At 32.0% G+C, this 15,289-nt stretch overlaps 2 pseudogenes; both read right to left on the bottom strand.

Annotated features, from left to right (window-relative positions):
* Nucleotides 1-91: 91 nt before the first annotated feature.
* Nucleotides 92-5,923, bottom strand: LOC127106037 (uncharacterized; annotated as a pseudogene).
* On the bottom strand, nt 5,786-13,670 carry LOC127106038 (uncharacterized; annotated as a pseudogene).
* Nucleotides 13,671-15,289: the final 1,619 nt, after the last annotated feature.

Genomic DNA, 15,289 nt, shown 5'->3' with positions numbered 1-15,289 from the left:
CATTAAGACGAGTGAGAAAATGTTCAAATCAAAAAAAGGCTTCACATTTTTATAGAAATTGTACATATTAATTCAAAAAATGATATGAACGAATGAACCTGAATAATATGCCTTCTCTGATAAAAATTGTACATATTAATTCAAAAAATGATATGTACATCACATTGAGTGGAAAAAAGAAATATCAGAGAAGGCATTCGTGCTGGTTGGCAAGAGATGACCCGGGTTCTATGCATGAACTCCAATATCTTCAGGACATATGGACATTTACTGTGTTTTTGGTTTGGCAATTTTTTCCCACGTAGAAAATATCAACCTCAGTAAGGAGTAAAAGATAGCATGAATGCACGAAACCACAAAGTTCCAACAAGAGGATGGCCAATACCATGGATAGAGCAACCTGAAGAACAGACTTATGAGATGCCGAGGGTATTGCCCAACCTGCATCATAGCAGAAAATCAACATTAATATTTATTTATCGGACTAGTACTTGGTGCGTGCATGAAGCTCGTGCTTATGAGTTAAGATATTACACTTATTTATCAATATGCTATATTGATATCTTAACTATGAACTATACGGCATATACACAAACAATCCACCCTTTCAGAAATAAGTTGAAAAAGCTAAAAGGGAAAAACACATCATCTGTGTGCAGATTCTATGAAATCATTTTAAAAAGCCATTAATGTTTCCCTTCATCTATTGGAAATTTAAACAGTTTAATAGTCATATAATCCCACCTATAAAACTTAAAAAGGTTTTAATAAAAGTCAAGTATTTAACAATGATGGGACCTAAAAATATTTAAAGTGAAAAAAGGCATTTTGGGCCGGCGAGGACAAAGCTCTTGCAATTTGTTATAATTTGGTTTGAATACTAATTATTAAGTAATAATAATACTAACGGAAAAAGAAACTCTAGTGCTTTAATTATTAATAATAAGACTAACCGGAAAAAGAAAATCTAGTGCTTCCCATGCAGCATGACGAACAGCTCTGGTCGGGTACATTGGACCACCAGGAGAAGTAAAACTATACAAACATGTTTTCAATCTCGTACTTGTCGTCATTCTCAATTCCATACCTGTGCCATTAACATAAACAAAAGAATGACTTAGCTGAGTCAGGTTGAGAGAAGAATATTCCATGTCCAACTATTGAACCTGAATGGTTGGTTTAGTACCCTGAAGGACCTTGATTTATGAAAGATAATGCAGCAGTACAGGTTCCACCTTAAGCTTTTGAAGCTGTTAAAAAAATCAACAGCAACAATTAAGTGTAGGTAACATAATTTCTTTATATGAAACAGAGGATATGGTTTTCAATTGTGAAAAAAGGTGATTCAGATGTACCTGATCCGTGAGTTCATTCACAAATATATCTGCCGGACTGCCAACTAAGAAGGCAGTTTGAAAAACAGGACATTGTTTCAAGAAGCTATCGATTTTGCCAGCTGCAAAGAGGGCAATATTAGATTTAGAGACTATTGCATTATTATTTATAGGCTAATAACTTCTCTGAATGGCTACCTGAATTGTAAAATAGAATGAACCTTGAGAGCAAAAGATACATATCTCGCTGAGCCTGATAGTTCAATGAAAAGTAAAAAATTTCAGAATGCCATTGCCAGCAACAAAAGTAGACTAGCTAAAGGTCCTATAAAAAATTGTAGGCAGCATTTATAAAATGCCAAAAACTAAAACTGATATGGTATACCTGGAGAGGAATTTTATTCAATCTACTGTGGTGTAATGCATCATCATCCAAGAGGTACTGAATTTGAGGGAAACACAAGGAATATGCAAAAGAATTGGGAAAAGAAACAATGATTATAATATTATTCAGATGATACATAATAGTTAAAATAAATATAGGATCCAACTAGAACCCTTACACGGAATATAGACCGGAAACGCTTTGTATTTGTCTGAATGTCAATCCTGTACATGGCACCAAAAATGACTATTGCAATTCTCAAATTGATTTTCCAAATATGGTACAATATCAACTCTATCATAGTAGAGGTTTTAGCCCATGAAGACACTCTTACTAACATTTTCCAAATTTTCAATTACTTTCTGTTTTGTTTTTAATGGATTAGGATAAGGTCAAACGGATTGCTATTGATTTGGCATAGAAAGACTATTGATAAAATCATGTAATGCAAGCAAATATTGTTTTTAAAAGAAAGATGATAAAGAGAGTTCACACATATTCTTCTTATTTCCATTTAGGAGTGGAGTGGAGCATGAAATGAAGTTCATATCTTTTCAGAGCATGGTTTTTCAAAGTGAATATAATTTTAACTTATAAATGCCAGCCAATCCAAATCTGCCTGGTCTTTTTGCAAGTTATATCCAATTAATTAACATTTTACTTTATAACAGCCTGTATTCATACCAGAAAACATTTGTGGCACCTTGAACCAGGGCAGATGAATACCGTAGGAGCACTTCTGGATTATCAAGATGAACTTCAAACATCTGCATTAAGGTATTAAAAAGTTATATACAACTAAACAGCTAGAAATATGTTTTACAATATTACCCCAATTAGGACTAAATAAAAGAGCTCAAACAGTGATTCTTGAATGTCAATTAGAAAATAGGAACTAAGATTTCTTTAGGAAATATGGAGATTGACTCCTTACAACAGAAGGGAAATAACAGAAATGAAATATACCCAAGCAAAAAAAAAACATCTAATCTCAAACCAGTGCTATGTAAAAAGTAAAAACACAATTCTCATAACCAATTTTAAGTGTGTGTTTGTATTGACGGTGGACAAAATTTATTTTGACAGAAATGAGTTTAGTATAATTGATTTTAATAGAAGTTTAACATAATTTGATTTATGTTTGGATACGTTTATGTAAAAGTGAGTTGAACAACAAATTTCAGTGTAAAAATCGTGTTTAAACTCAGAAGCTACAAATTCTAGCTTCAAGTAGAATCAATTCTGGAGGTAAAATCAATTCTACTTTAGAACCAAACACCTCAAAATCACTCCATAATCAATTCTACACCTCTAGAATTGATTCTAGCTGTTCCAAAAGCCAAACCAAACATACTAGTAATATGCATTAGTCCATGATTAACTAATATATATATATATATATATATATATATATATATATATATATCAGCACTCATTTCATTTATACATAATAGTATCATATATACCACTCACATTATCAAAATGAAATAATTATACTATATATGTCACTTATCTTACATACTACATATTTACAATAGTATGCACTGGTTCCCAAGGATTAAATCTGAAACCTATTTCAAGCATTTGACAAAATAGGTGCTATACTACTAGTAGACAGAAATTTTGTACCAATATCAGGAAAAGAATGAATTTTAGAAACCGTTGATGAAGGTTCTAAATACTCATAAGCATTTCAAAATTTGAATGAACAAGAAGAAATGGTAGTCAAGTGAAATCGGGAATTGCCACCCACTCTATAACCAACTAAGAGAAAAAGGTTATACATATTGTTAGTCAAGTGAAATGGGGAATTGCCACCCACTCTATAACCAGCTAAGAGAAAAAGGAATATATAGCCATAATCAGGTATGCCTCAGAATATCATTAGTCAATTTGAGGATGTTCATATTTGTCAGAATGTAACCATGCCATTAAGACGACTCACTTTTTTTTAGAATTGTAAATGTTCAAATTCAAAACCAGTAATGGATGACCATACTAATACTATCAAGCTAAGTAAAACTTCCCTCAAGAGAGCAAAAGACAATATGGCAGAGACAAGCTTACATACCCATTTGTGAAACAAGAGGCTAAAAATATGTGAAGCAAATGACTGGCTCCAAAGTTGGACAATCAAGTCAAGGACGGGCTTCCCACTTTCAGGCACATGTACAAAGTAATCAGCAAGCACATCATAGAAACACAGCGGACCATCAATGACATCATTTTCCGGAGAAATGACATCTTCTTCCTTGTTGAAAATTACATCTGCCATTGTGAATAAAGAAAATCGACATTTGGTAATTTGTTTTGCAAATAAAAAAGAGAAAAGACATGTATTCCCCATCCCCCCTATGCAGAAAAAAAGGTTATCACCCCTTATTTAGATTTAAATACACATTAATTAGTTGTGAATTCCATTGTTATGTATTCCATTCAATTGTTGGCATGATTATCAAATTGAGATTCAAATCCTAAATCAAAAGAACTATTTTCCGATTCGTGAATGAAATCTTATCATGAAACATGAAACATAAGATACATTACCAATAAAAACATGACATTTATAAGTAAAATCAAGTTTCAGAAGGCCCCCCATGTCAATGAATCTCATTCACTCAGCTCGGTTGAAGACCGGACTGTTAAGCATGGCCAGCAGCTCAAATCAAAGGTAAACTTCCTACCATGTTTTTAAGATGTTGCATTTCCTTTCTGTTTCATCATACTCATGAGCATAGCATGACACACCAAAGGTGTGGTACCTGCAAAAACTCCGACGATCAAGTTAGTTATGAATTCAAATAATTTTGGTAAATAAAAGAACATACTAATCACAAGCAGATCATAACAACTTCACAATTGCACAATCAAATAATAATAATCGAGAAAGATTGTCCATAAAACCATAACAAGGATATATTAAGTCAACCGTGCAATTTTTCTTATAGACGACACAAGAAGAAGATGGCTAATTTTAAATGAACTGTAGCTATGTTGTAACTTCATTGAAGAAAAACCACTAAAGCAAATTTGTACAAATTAGAAAATATGATTTTGGAAGTCATACAAAATGGAATCATATTCAGTAACTGTGAAGTTCCTCAATAAATTCATACGGTCCAGTATGAAATTATCAATAACTCATTTAAGTACCGAGAGTTTGTGCAGTTACTACCTCTACAGCTCCGCCAATATAGAAATATAATAATATATCTCCATAAATTATGTACATTAGAATGTAGATTAAAGCTCCTAAATGCTAAGACAAAACTAGACCATATCATTATATAGAGAGATATAAACTTGGTTTGGTGGTTTGAGGATGGAGTGAGAGAGTTGAGGTTGATGGTTCTAGTCCTACCCACACCATAATAAAACTAACATATTAACATTTGTTAATAGAAAAAACAACATCTTCAAATGCATAGAATCTGTTTCCTACGATAAACGTTACCATCATGACTTGAATTAAAAACAAATTGCATTGGAAATTACTGGCATTCGACCTAAATAATTTTAAAAAATGACAACACTTTCCATCTACCAGAATCACAAACGTATGTGATTTAATCTAATGAAGTGCATGAAACTTAATACGAGAAAGAGCTGGGATGCAGACTGGATTATGCTTCCAAATCAAAGGTGACCTGCATCACTTTCTATATCTCATGGAACCCCCTGCAAAATGGTACATCATGGGATGCCTTAAATTGCTAGCAATAGTAGGATCAACACAATCTAATACAATGAAAATGTCACATACGCTTGCTCCCTGGGCGGGGCCTGTAACAAAATTCATAATGTCAGTATTATCCTTTGCATCTGAAAGATATGTGTGAGACAAACAATTTAACAGTTATATCACAGTAAGTGCAATGACCTCTTCCAAGTTTTCCTCCTACAAAATCCACAAAACATTATCAATGTAAGCATTGAAAAGTAAATAAGCTCACTACAAGAAAGCCAACAAAAAGTCATTAAGACGAGTGAGAAAATGTTCAAATCAAAAAAAGGCTTCACATTTTTATAGAAATTGTACATATTAATTCAAAAAATGATATGAACGAATGAACCTGAATAATATGCCTTCTCTGATAAAAATTGTACATATTAATTCAAAAAATGATATGTACATCACATTGAGTGGAAAAAAGAAATATCAGAGAAGGCATTCGTGCTGGTTGGCAAGAGATGACCCGGGTTCTATGCATGAACTCCAATATCTTCAGGACATATGGACATTTACTGTGTTTTTGGTTTGGCAATTTTTTCCCACGTAGAAAATATCAACCTCAGTAAGGAGTAAAAGATAGCATGAATGCACGAAACCACAAAGTTCCAACAAGAGGATGGCCAATACCATGGATAGAGCAACCTGAAGAACAGACTTATGAGATGCCGAGGGTATTGCCCAACCTGCATCATAGCAGAAAATCAACATTAATATTTATTTATCGGACTAGTACTTGGTGCGTGCATGAAGCTCGTGCTTATGAGTTAAGATATTACACTTATTTATCAATATGCTATATTGATATCTTAACTATGAACTATACGGCATATACACAAACAATCCACCCTTTCAGAAATAAGTTGAAAAAGCTAAAAGGGAAAAACACATCATCTGTGTGCAGATTCTATGAAATCATTTTAAAAAGCCATTAATGTTTCCCTTCATCTATTGGAAATTTAAACAGTTTAATAGTCATATAATCCCACCTATAAAACTTAAAAAGGTTTTAATAAAAGTCAAGTATTTAACAATGATGGGACCTAAAAATATTTAAAGTGAAAAAAGGCATTTTGGGCCGGCGAGGACAAAGCTCTTGCAATTTGTTATAATTTGGTTTGAATACTAATTATTAAGTAATAATAATACTAACGGAAAAAGAAACTCTAGTGCTTTAATTATTAATAATAAGACTAACCGGAAAAAGAAAATCTAGTGCTTCCCATGCAGCATGACGAACAGCTCTGGTCGGGTACATTGGACCACCAGGAGAAGTAAAACTATACAAACATGTTTTCAATCTCGTACTTGTCGTCATTCTCAATTCCATACCTGTGCCATTAACATAAACAAAAGAATGACTTAGCTGAGTCAGGTTGAGAGAAGAATATTCCATGTCCAACTATTGAACCTGAATGGTTGGTTTAGTACCCTGAAGGACCTTGATTTATGAAAGATAATGCAGCAGTACAGGTTCCACCTTAAGCTTTTGAAGCTGTTAAAAAAATCAACAGCAACAATTAAGTGTAGGTAACATAATTTCTTTATATGAAACAGAGGATATGGTTTTCAATTGTGAAAAAAGGTGATTCAGATGTACCTGATCCGTGAGTTCATTCACAAATATATCTGCCGGACTGCCAACTAAGAAGGCAGTTTGAAAAACAGGACATTGTTTCAAGAAGCTATCGATTTTGCCAGCTGCAAAGAGGGCAATATTAGATTTAGAGACTATTGCATTATTATTTATAGGCTAATAACTTCTCTGAATGGCTACCTGAATTGTAAAATAGAATGAACCTTGAGAGCAAAAGATACATATCTCGCTGAGCCTGATAGTTCAATGAAAAGTAAAAAATTTCAGAATGCCATTGCCAGCAACAAAAGTAGACTAGCTAAAGGTCCTATAAAAAATTGTAGGCAGCATTTATAAAATGCCAAAAACTAAAACTGATATGGTATACCTGGAGAGGAATTTTATTCAATCTACTGTGGTGTAATGCATCATCATCCAAGAGGTACTGAATTTGAGGGAAACACAAGGAATATGCAAAAGAATTGGGAAAAGAAACAATGATTATAATATTATTCAGATGATACATAATAGTTAAAATAAATATAGGATCCAACTAGAACCCTTACACGGAATATAGACCGGAAACGCTTTGTATTTGTCTGAATGTCAATCCTGTACATGGCACCAAAAATGACTATTGCAATTCTCAAATTGATTTTCCAAATATGGTACAATATCAACTCTATCATAGTAGAGGTTTTAGCCCATGAAGACACTCTTACTAACATTTTCCAAATTTTCAATTACTTTCTGTTTTGTTTTTAATGGATTAGGATAAGGTCAAACGGATTGCTATTGATTTGGCATAGAAAGACTATTGATAAAATCATGTAATGCAAGCAAATATTGTTTTTAAAAGAAAGATGATAAAGAGAGTTCACACATATTCTTCTTATTTCCATTTAGGAGTGGAGTGGAGCATGAAATGAAGTTCATATCTTTTCAGAGCATGGTTTTTCAAAGTGAATATAATTTTAACTTATAAATGCCAGCCAATCCAAATCTGCCTGGTCTTTTTGCAAGTTATATCCAATTAATTAACATTTTACTTTATAACAGCCTGTATTCATACCAGAAAACATTTGTGGCACCTTGAACCAGGGCAGATGAATACCGTAGGAGCACTTCTGGATTATCAAGATGAACTTCAAACATCTGCATTAAGGTATTAAAAAGTTATATACAACTAAACAGCTAGAAATATGTTTTACAATATTACCCCAATTAGGACTAAATAAAAGAGCTCAAACAGTGATTCTTGAATGTCAATTAGAAAATAGGAACTAAGATTTCTTTAGGAAATATGGAGATTGACTCCTTACAACAGAAGGGAAATAACAGAAATGAAATATACCCAAGCAAAAAAAAAACATCTAATCTCAAACCAGTGCTATGTAAAAAGTAAAAACACAATTCTCATAACCAATTTTAAGTGTGTGTTTGTATTGACGGTGGACAAAATTTATTTTGACAGAAATGAGTTTAGTATAATTGATTTTAATAGAAGTTTAACATAATTTGATTTATGTTTGGATACGTTTATGTAAAAGTGAGTTGAACAACAAATTTCAGTGTAAAAATCGTGTTTAAACTCAGAAGCTACAAATTCTAGCTTCAAGTAGAATCAATTCTGGAGGTAAAATCAATTCTACTTTAGAACCAAACACCTCAAAATCACTCCATAATCAATTCTACACCTCTAGAATTGATTCTAGCTGTTCCAAAAGCCAAACCAAACATACTAGTAATATGCATTAGTCCATGATTAACTAATATATATATATATATATATATATATATATATATATATATATATATATATATATATATATATATATATATATATATATATATATATATATATATATATATATATATATCAGCACTCATTTCATTTATACATAATAGTATCATATATACCACTCACATTATCAAAATGAAATAATTATACTATATATGTCACTTATCTTACATACTACATATTTACAATAGTATGCACTGGTTCCCAAGGATTAAATCTGAAACCTATTTCAAGCATTTGACAAAATAGGTGCTATACTACTAGTAGACAGAAATTTTGTACCAATATCAGGAAAAGAATGAATTTTAGAAACCGTTGATGAAGGTTCTAAATACTCATAAGCATTTCAAAATTTGAATGAACAAGAAGAAATGGTAGTCAAGTGAAATCGGGAATTGCCACCCACTCTATAACCAACTAAGAGAAAAAGGTTATACATATTGTTAGTCAAGTGAAATGGGGAATTGCCACCCACTCTATAACCAGCTAAGAGAAAAAGGAATATATAGCCATAATCAGGTATGCCTCAGAATATCATTAGTCAATTTGAGGATGTTCATATTTGTCAGAATGTAACCATGCCATTAAGACGACTCACTTTTTTTTAGAATTGTAAATGTTCAAATTCAAAACCAGTAATGGATGACCATACTAATACTATCAAGCTAAGTAAAACTTCCCTCAAGAGAGCAAAAGACAATATGGCAGAGACAAGCTTACATACCCATTTGTGAAACAAGAGGCTAAAAATATGTGAAGCAAATGACTGGCTCCAAAGTTGGACAATCAAGTCAAGGACGGGCTTCCCACTTTCAGGCACATGTACAAAGTAATCAGCAAGCACATCATAGAAACACAGCGGACCATCAATGACATCATTTTCCGGAGAAATGACATCTTCTTCCTTGTTGAAAATTACATCTGCCATTGTGAATAAAGAAAATCGACATTTGGTAATTTGTTTTGCAAATAAAAAAGAGAAAAGACATGTATTCCCCATCCCCCCTATGCAGAAAAAAAGGTTATCACCCCTTATTTAGATTTAAATACACATTAATTAGTTGTGAATTCCATTGTTATGTATTCCATTCAATTGTTGGCATGATTATCAAATTGAGATTCAAATCCTAAATCAAAAGAACTATTTTCCGATTCGTGAATGAAATCTTATCATGAAACATGAAACATAAGATACATTACCAATAAAAACATGACATTTATAAGTAAAATCAAGTTTCAGAAGGCCCCCCATGTCAATGAATCTCATTCACTCAGCTCGGTTGAAGACCGGACTGTTAAGCATGGCCAGCAGCTCAAATCAAAGGTAAACTTCCTACCATGTTTTTAAGATGTTGCATTTCCTTTCTGTTTCATCATACTCATGAGCATAGCATGACACACCAAAGGTGTGGTACCTGCAAAAACTCCGACGATCAAGTTAGTTATGAATTCAAATAATTTTGGTAAATAAAAGAACATACTAATCACAAGCAGATCATAACAACTTCACAATTGCACAATCAAATAATAATAATCGAGAAAGATTGTCCATAAAACCATAACAAGGATATATTAAGTCAACCGTGCAATTTTTCTTATAGACGACACAAGAAGAAGATGGCTAATTTTAAATGAACTGTAGCTATGTTGTAACTTCATTGAAGAAAAACCACTAAAGCAAATTTGTACAAATTAGAAAATATGATTTTGGAAGTCATACAAAATGGAATCATATTCAGTAACTGTGAAGTTCCTCAATAAATTCATACGGTCCAGTATGAAATTATCAATAACTCATTTAAGTACCGAGAGTTTGTGCAGTTACTACCTCTACAGCTCCGCCAATATAGAAATATAATAATATATCTCCATAAATTATGTACATTAGAATGTAGATTAAAGCTCCTAAATGCTAAGACAAAACTAGACCATATCATTATATAGAGAGATATAAACTTGGTTTGGTGGTTTGAGGATGGAGTGAGAGAGTTGAGGTTGATGGTTCTAGTCCTACCCACACCATAATAAAACTAACATATTAACATTTGTTAATAGAAAAAACAACATCTTCAAATGCATAGAATCTGTTTCCTACGATAAACGTTACCATCATGACTTGAATTAAAAACAAATTGCATTGGAAATTACTGGCATTCGACCTAAATAATTTTAAAAAATGACAACACTTTCCATCTACCAGAATCACAAACGTATGTGATTTAATCTAATGAAGTGCATGAAACTTAATACGAGAAAGAGCTGGGATGCAGACTGGATTATGCTTCCAAATCAAAGGTGACCTGCATCACTTTCTATATCTCATGGAACCCCCTGCAAAATGGTACATCATGGGATGTCTTAAATTGCTAGCAATAGTAGGATCAACACAATCTAATACAATGAAAATGTCACATACGCTTGCTCCTGGGCGGGGCCTGTAACAAAATTCATAATGTCAGTATTATCCTTTGCATCTGAAAGATATATGTGAGACAAACAATTTAACAGTTATATCACAGTAAGTGCAATGACCTCTTCCAAGTTTTCCTCCTACAAAATCCACAAAACATTATCAATGTAAGCATTGAAAAGTAAATAAGCTCACTACAAGAAAGCCAACAAAAAGTCATTAAGACGAGTGAGAAAATGTTCAAATCAAAAAAAGGCTTCACATTTTTATAAAAATTGTACATATTAACTCAAAATAAATTGCAGAACTCAACCACTCACTGTATTCGGAAAGTAGCATTTCGCCACAATATTTGTGCAGTATTTATAACAAAACAATCACCTTGTGTATATATATAGTAAAAACAAAATGAAAAGAGGCAAACAGAAGAACATTACCTCATAAGGACCTCAAGACTGATTTTAATCTATTCATGACACGTGCATAGCAAGGTTGTGGTACCTGCCTGCAAAGACTCTGACATGATTTGCAACAACTTAATGAAAAATAATCGCAGCAACTACATGATTAAATCGGAAGTGAAACATCGTATAAGACACCCACATAATCAGCAGTATATCGGCACATTATCAATGTCGAAATCACGGATTGAATATGATTTAGCAATGCAAACAGAAATTAAACCAGAACAGCAACAGGGGTATTATTTACAAGATTTTACGAGTCCATTCTGATGCAGGAACAACAGCATATATACTATACCATATTTACAATGTATTACCAGAACAGCAACATATATTGTGCCTTATTAAACCAGAACAGCAACATACATATTATACTGATACATATATTATGCCATGAAAAAAAAAAAACCATTTGTTTACCAAACTTAAGCTAGGATAAATAACGTTCAAGAACGAACGTACAACAGTGGTAAACACCAACATTAATTTACAAGTCTACAAAGCTGTAATTGAAACAGTCACGCAAACGAATACGCAATCCAAATTTACAAGTCAATAGATGCATAATCGCAGCAACTACATGATTAAATCGGAAGTGAAACATCGTAAAAGACACACACATAATCAGCAGTATATCGGCACATTATCAATGTCGAAATCACAGATTGAATATGATTTAGCAATGCAAACAGAAATTAAACCAGAACAGCAACAGGGGTATTATTTACAAGATTTTACGAGTCCATTCTGATGCAGGAACAACAGCATATATACTATACCATATATACAATGTATTACCAGAACAGCAACATATATTGTGCCTTATTAAACCAGAACAGCAACATACATATTATACTGATACATATATTATGCCATGAAAAAAAACAAAACCATTTGTTTACCAAACTTAAGCTAGGATAAATATCGTTCAAGAACGAACGTACAACAGTGGTAAACACCAACATTAATTTACAAGTCTACAAAGCTGTAATTGAAACAGTCACGCAAACGAATACGCAATCCAAATTTACAAGTCAATAGATGCATAATTTAACCAAACCGAATTCAAAACAATTATCATCGCATAATACAATAGCAAAACGGAATCGGGAAAATATTTACTTATTTAGGAAACAAAATACAAAACTAAATACAAAGTAAAACAATGAATATTTTGGAATCGAACTATTACCCAATCAACATTATACACACTTAAATAGACTCGAATAGAAAAATACAGAAGAAAAAAATTGTTTTACAACAAAATTCAACTTGTATTTAGCCGGCCATGATGCTATCAAAAATAATGGAATCTTCCATTTTTAAATAAAGATATGTACTTTAGTCATTTTAATTAACAAGTCAACAATAGAACAAAAAAAATACATTCACTGAAAAACATAGAAGAAAAGATAAAAGATAGTCCTAAACGAAACGGTTTCATTGAATGTAACGTAAAGAATAAGGATGTAATATTCCCAAATATTTTCTTCTTAATTAGTACTCCATATGGCATTCATTGATATACTGTATTATCAATGTAAGCATTGAAAAGTAAATAAGCTTACTACAAGAAAGCCAACAAAAAGTCATTAAGACGAGTGAAGAAATGTTCAAATAAAAAACTAGGGTTGAGGCATGTGAGGATGTGAGGAATCTCATCATCTAAGAACTCTATCTTTTATTTCTTAATCAGCATTAAAATAGATGAAGAATAACTCACAATTTCCATTGTTTGCGTCATCTTCGATCAACCGAATCACTAGGGTTGAGGCATGACTCCACACTTTGCGATTTTCCTCTTTCTTTCAGCATCCATGGCTTCTTGAGTGTTGTTGATGAGACGAAACGGTTCTAATCGCATCTCACCAAGCTCAATAATTTCATCCATTAATAGCTATTTTATGTTATGAGAAATAGTCATCAAACTATTTTGTGTTTTTTCTGTTAGAAATTATAAAAACAAAATCACACGTGGGTTCTAGCTTTAACAATTTACATTATCTTTTAAATTCTTTTAAATCCAGTTTTTTATAATACTAATGAAAGGCAAGTTTATAAAGAAATCTATTTATCTTTTCTAAATAAATTCTTTAAAAAGCTATATACAATTTTAAAATTATCATACATCTATTTTTATTTTAATTGTCGAATTTCCTACAACTTAATTATTTTTAATATCATCTTTTTTATAAATTAAAATTGAATTATTGAAGTATACATCCTTTTTGTCAAAAAAAATTTAATAACTTTATTTTCAAGTCCATTATTTTACATGATTAAAAAGGGTTAATTAGATGTGCATCCCTTTTATCTTCGAGTATTCGGACATAAGTTGTACAACATGTTTATTCAAATGTGTGTCCTCCTTTAAGAGAATGTAACTCAATTGATTTAAAATTTTCTTTTTATAAATAAAAATTTGATTAAAAACTATTAATTGGGGACGTGCATTCGTTTTTCTCAAGTGTTCGAACACAAGTCGTACTCCTTGCCCATTGTAACACTTGTCTTCTTCCTAAAAAATCAATCACTACCGATTAAATGACTTTCTTTCCACCTTAGTGCGATCAAACATTTTTTCTCTACAATCAACCAACACACAATATTTTTCTACACAAGAACTAAATAGTTTGGAATTCTCCATCGCATCGGGAGATAGTAAGAGCAAGAATCAAATCTTGTTAGGCACATTAATAAATAAAAAACAGTTTCCCCCTTTGTTTGTAAATATGATTTATTTTGTGTTAAACGATTAGGAGAAAATAGATTTAATAATGTTAAGAATATTTTTTTCGCAAAATTAACTAAAGGTAACTATTTTATTAAACAAATGTCATAGGGTGTTAATACATTCTCTACGCATAATTGATTCTCGAACCTAAATTTGATTGTGACGACCATCTTTTTGTTCTTTAAGGGTTTTACCAGTGTTTTTCCTTTTCAAATAAACTTTGATGGTGACTTCATTTTTTTTCGAGCACGTCTCGAATATTTTAGGCCGCAATAACTGACGATTTCACTTGAGACCTTTAGAGAGTCAAACCTAGCATAATTAATTTTGCAAAAGTATGATTCTCATTTATCCTTATTTCTCCTCCTATATTTGTGTTCTTATGTTTGCTTTAGTATTTTATTCTTGTTTGGTTTCTTTAACTCACTAGTTATTTATATTTTTATTTATTTATTATATGATTTGAATGTATTTATCTTGGGGGTTTTATTTGACTTCACATTACACATGCTTTGGAGTGTGACTTTATACCTGAGTCTAAATAAATTAAAATTTAGATTGAGGTTGTGTAGTGTTGGCCTTTGGGATGCACATCTCGCTTGGTCGGCATGAAAACCTGACATGGAGTAGATCCTCTTGAGGGTATTGTTGTTTAATGGTTATCCCGTTATTATGGAAATATTCCCAATAGGGTCAGTGAGTATAAGAACCTTGTTTAGAATTGTATATTTGTTATTATGTTTAAAGGTTGCATAATATTGACCTTCGAGACGTACATCTCTCTTGGTTAGCACGAAGATCTCACCTAGAGTATATTTTTTATAAGTATTATCATATAATGGCTAGCCCGTTATT

Source organism: Lathyrus oleraceus, chromosome 7 (assembly GCF_024323335.1).
Source record: "Lathyrus oleraceus cultivar Zhongwan6 chromosome 7, CAAS_Psat_ZW6_1.0, whole genome shotgun sequence".
NCBI classification, from domain to species: Eukaryota; Viridiplantae; Streptophyta; class Magnoliopsida; order Fabales; family Fabaceae; genus Lathyrus; species Lathyrus oleraceus.
The sequence above is the reverse complement of the archived record's forward strand: the minus strand, read 5'-3'. Positions and strand labels throughout refer to the sequence as shown.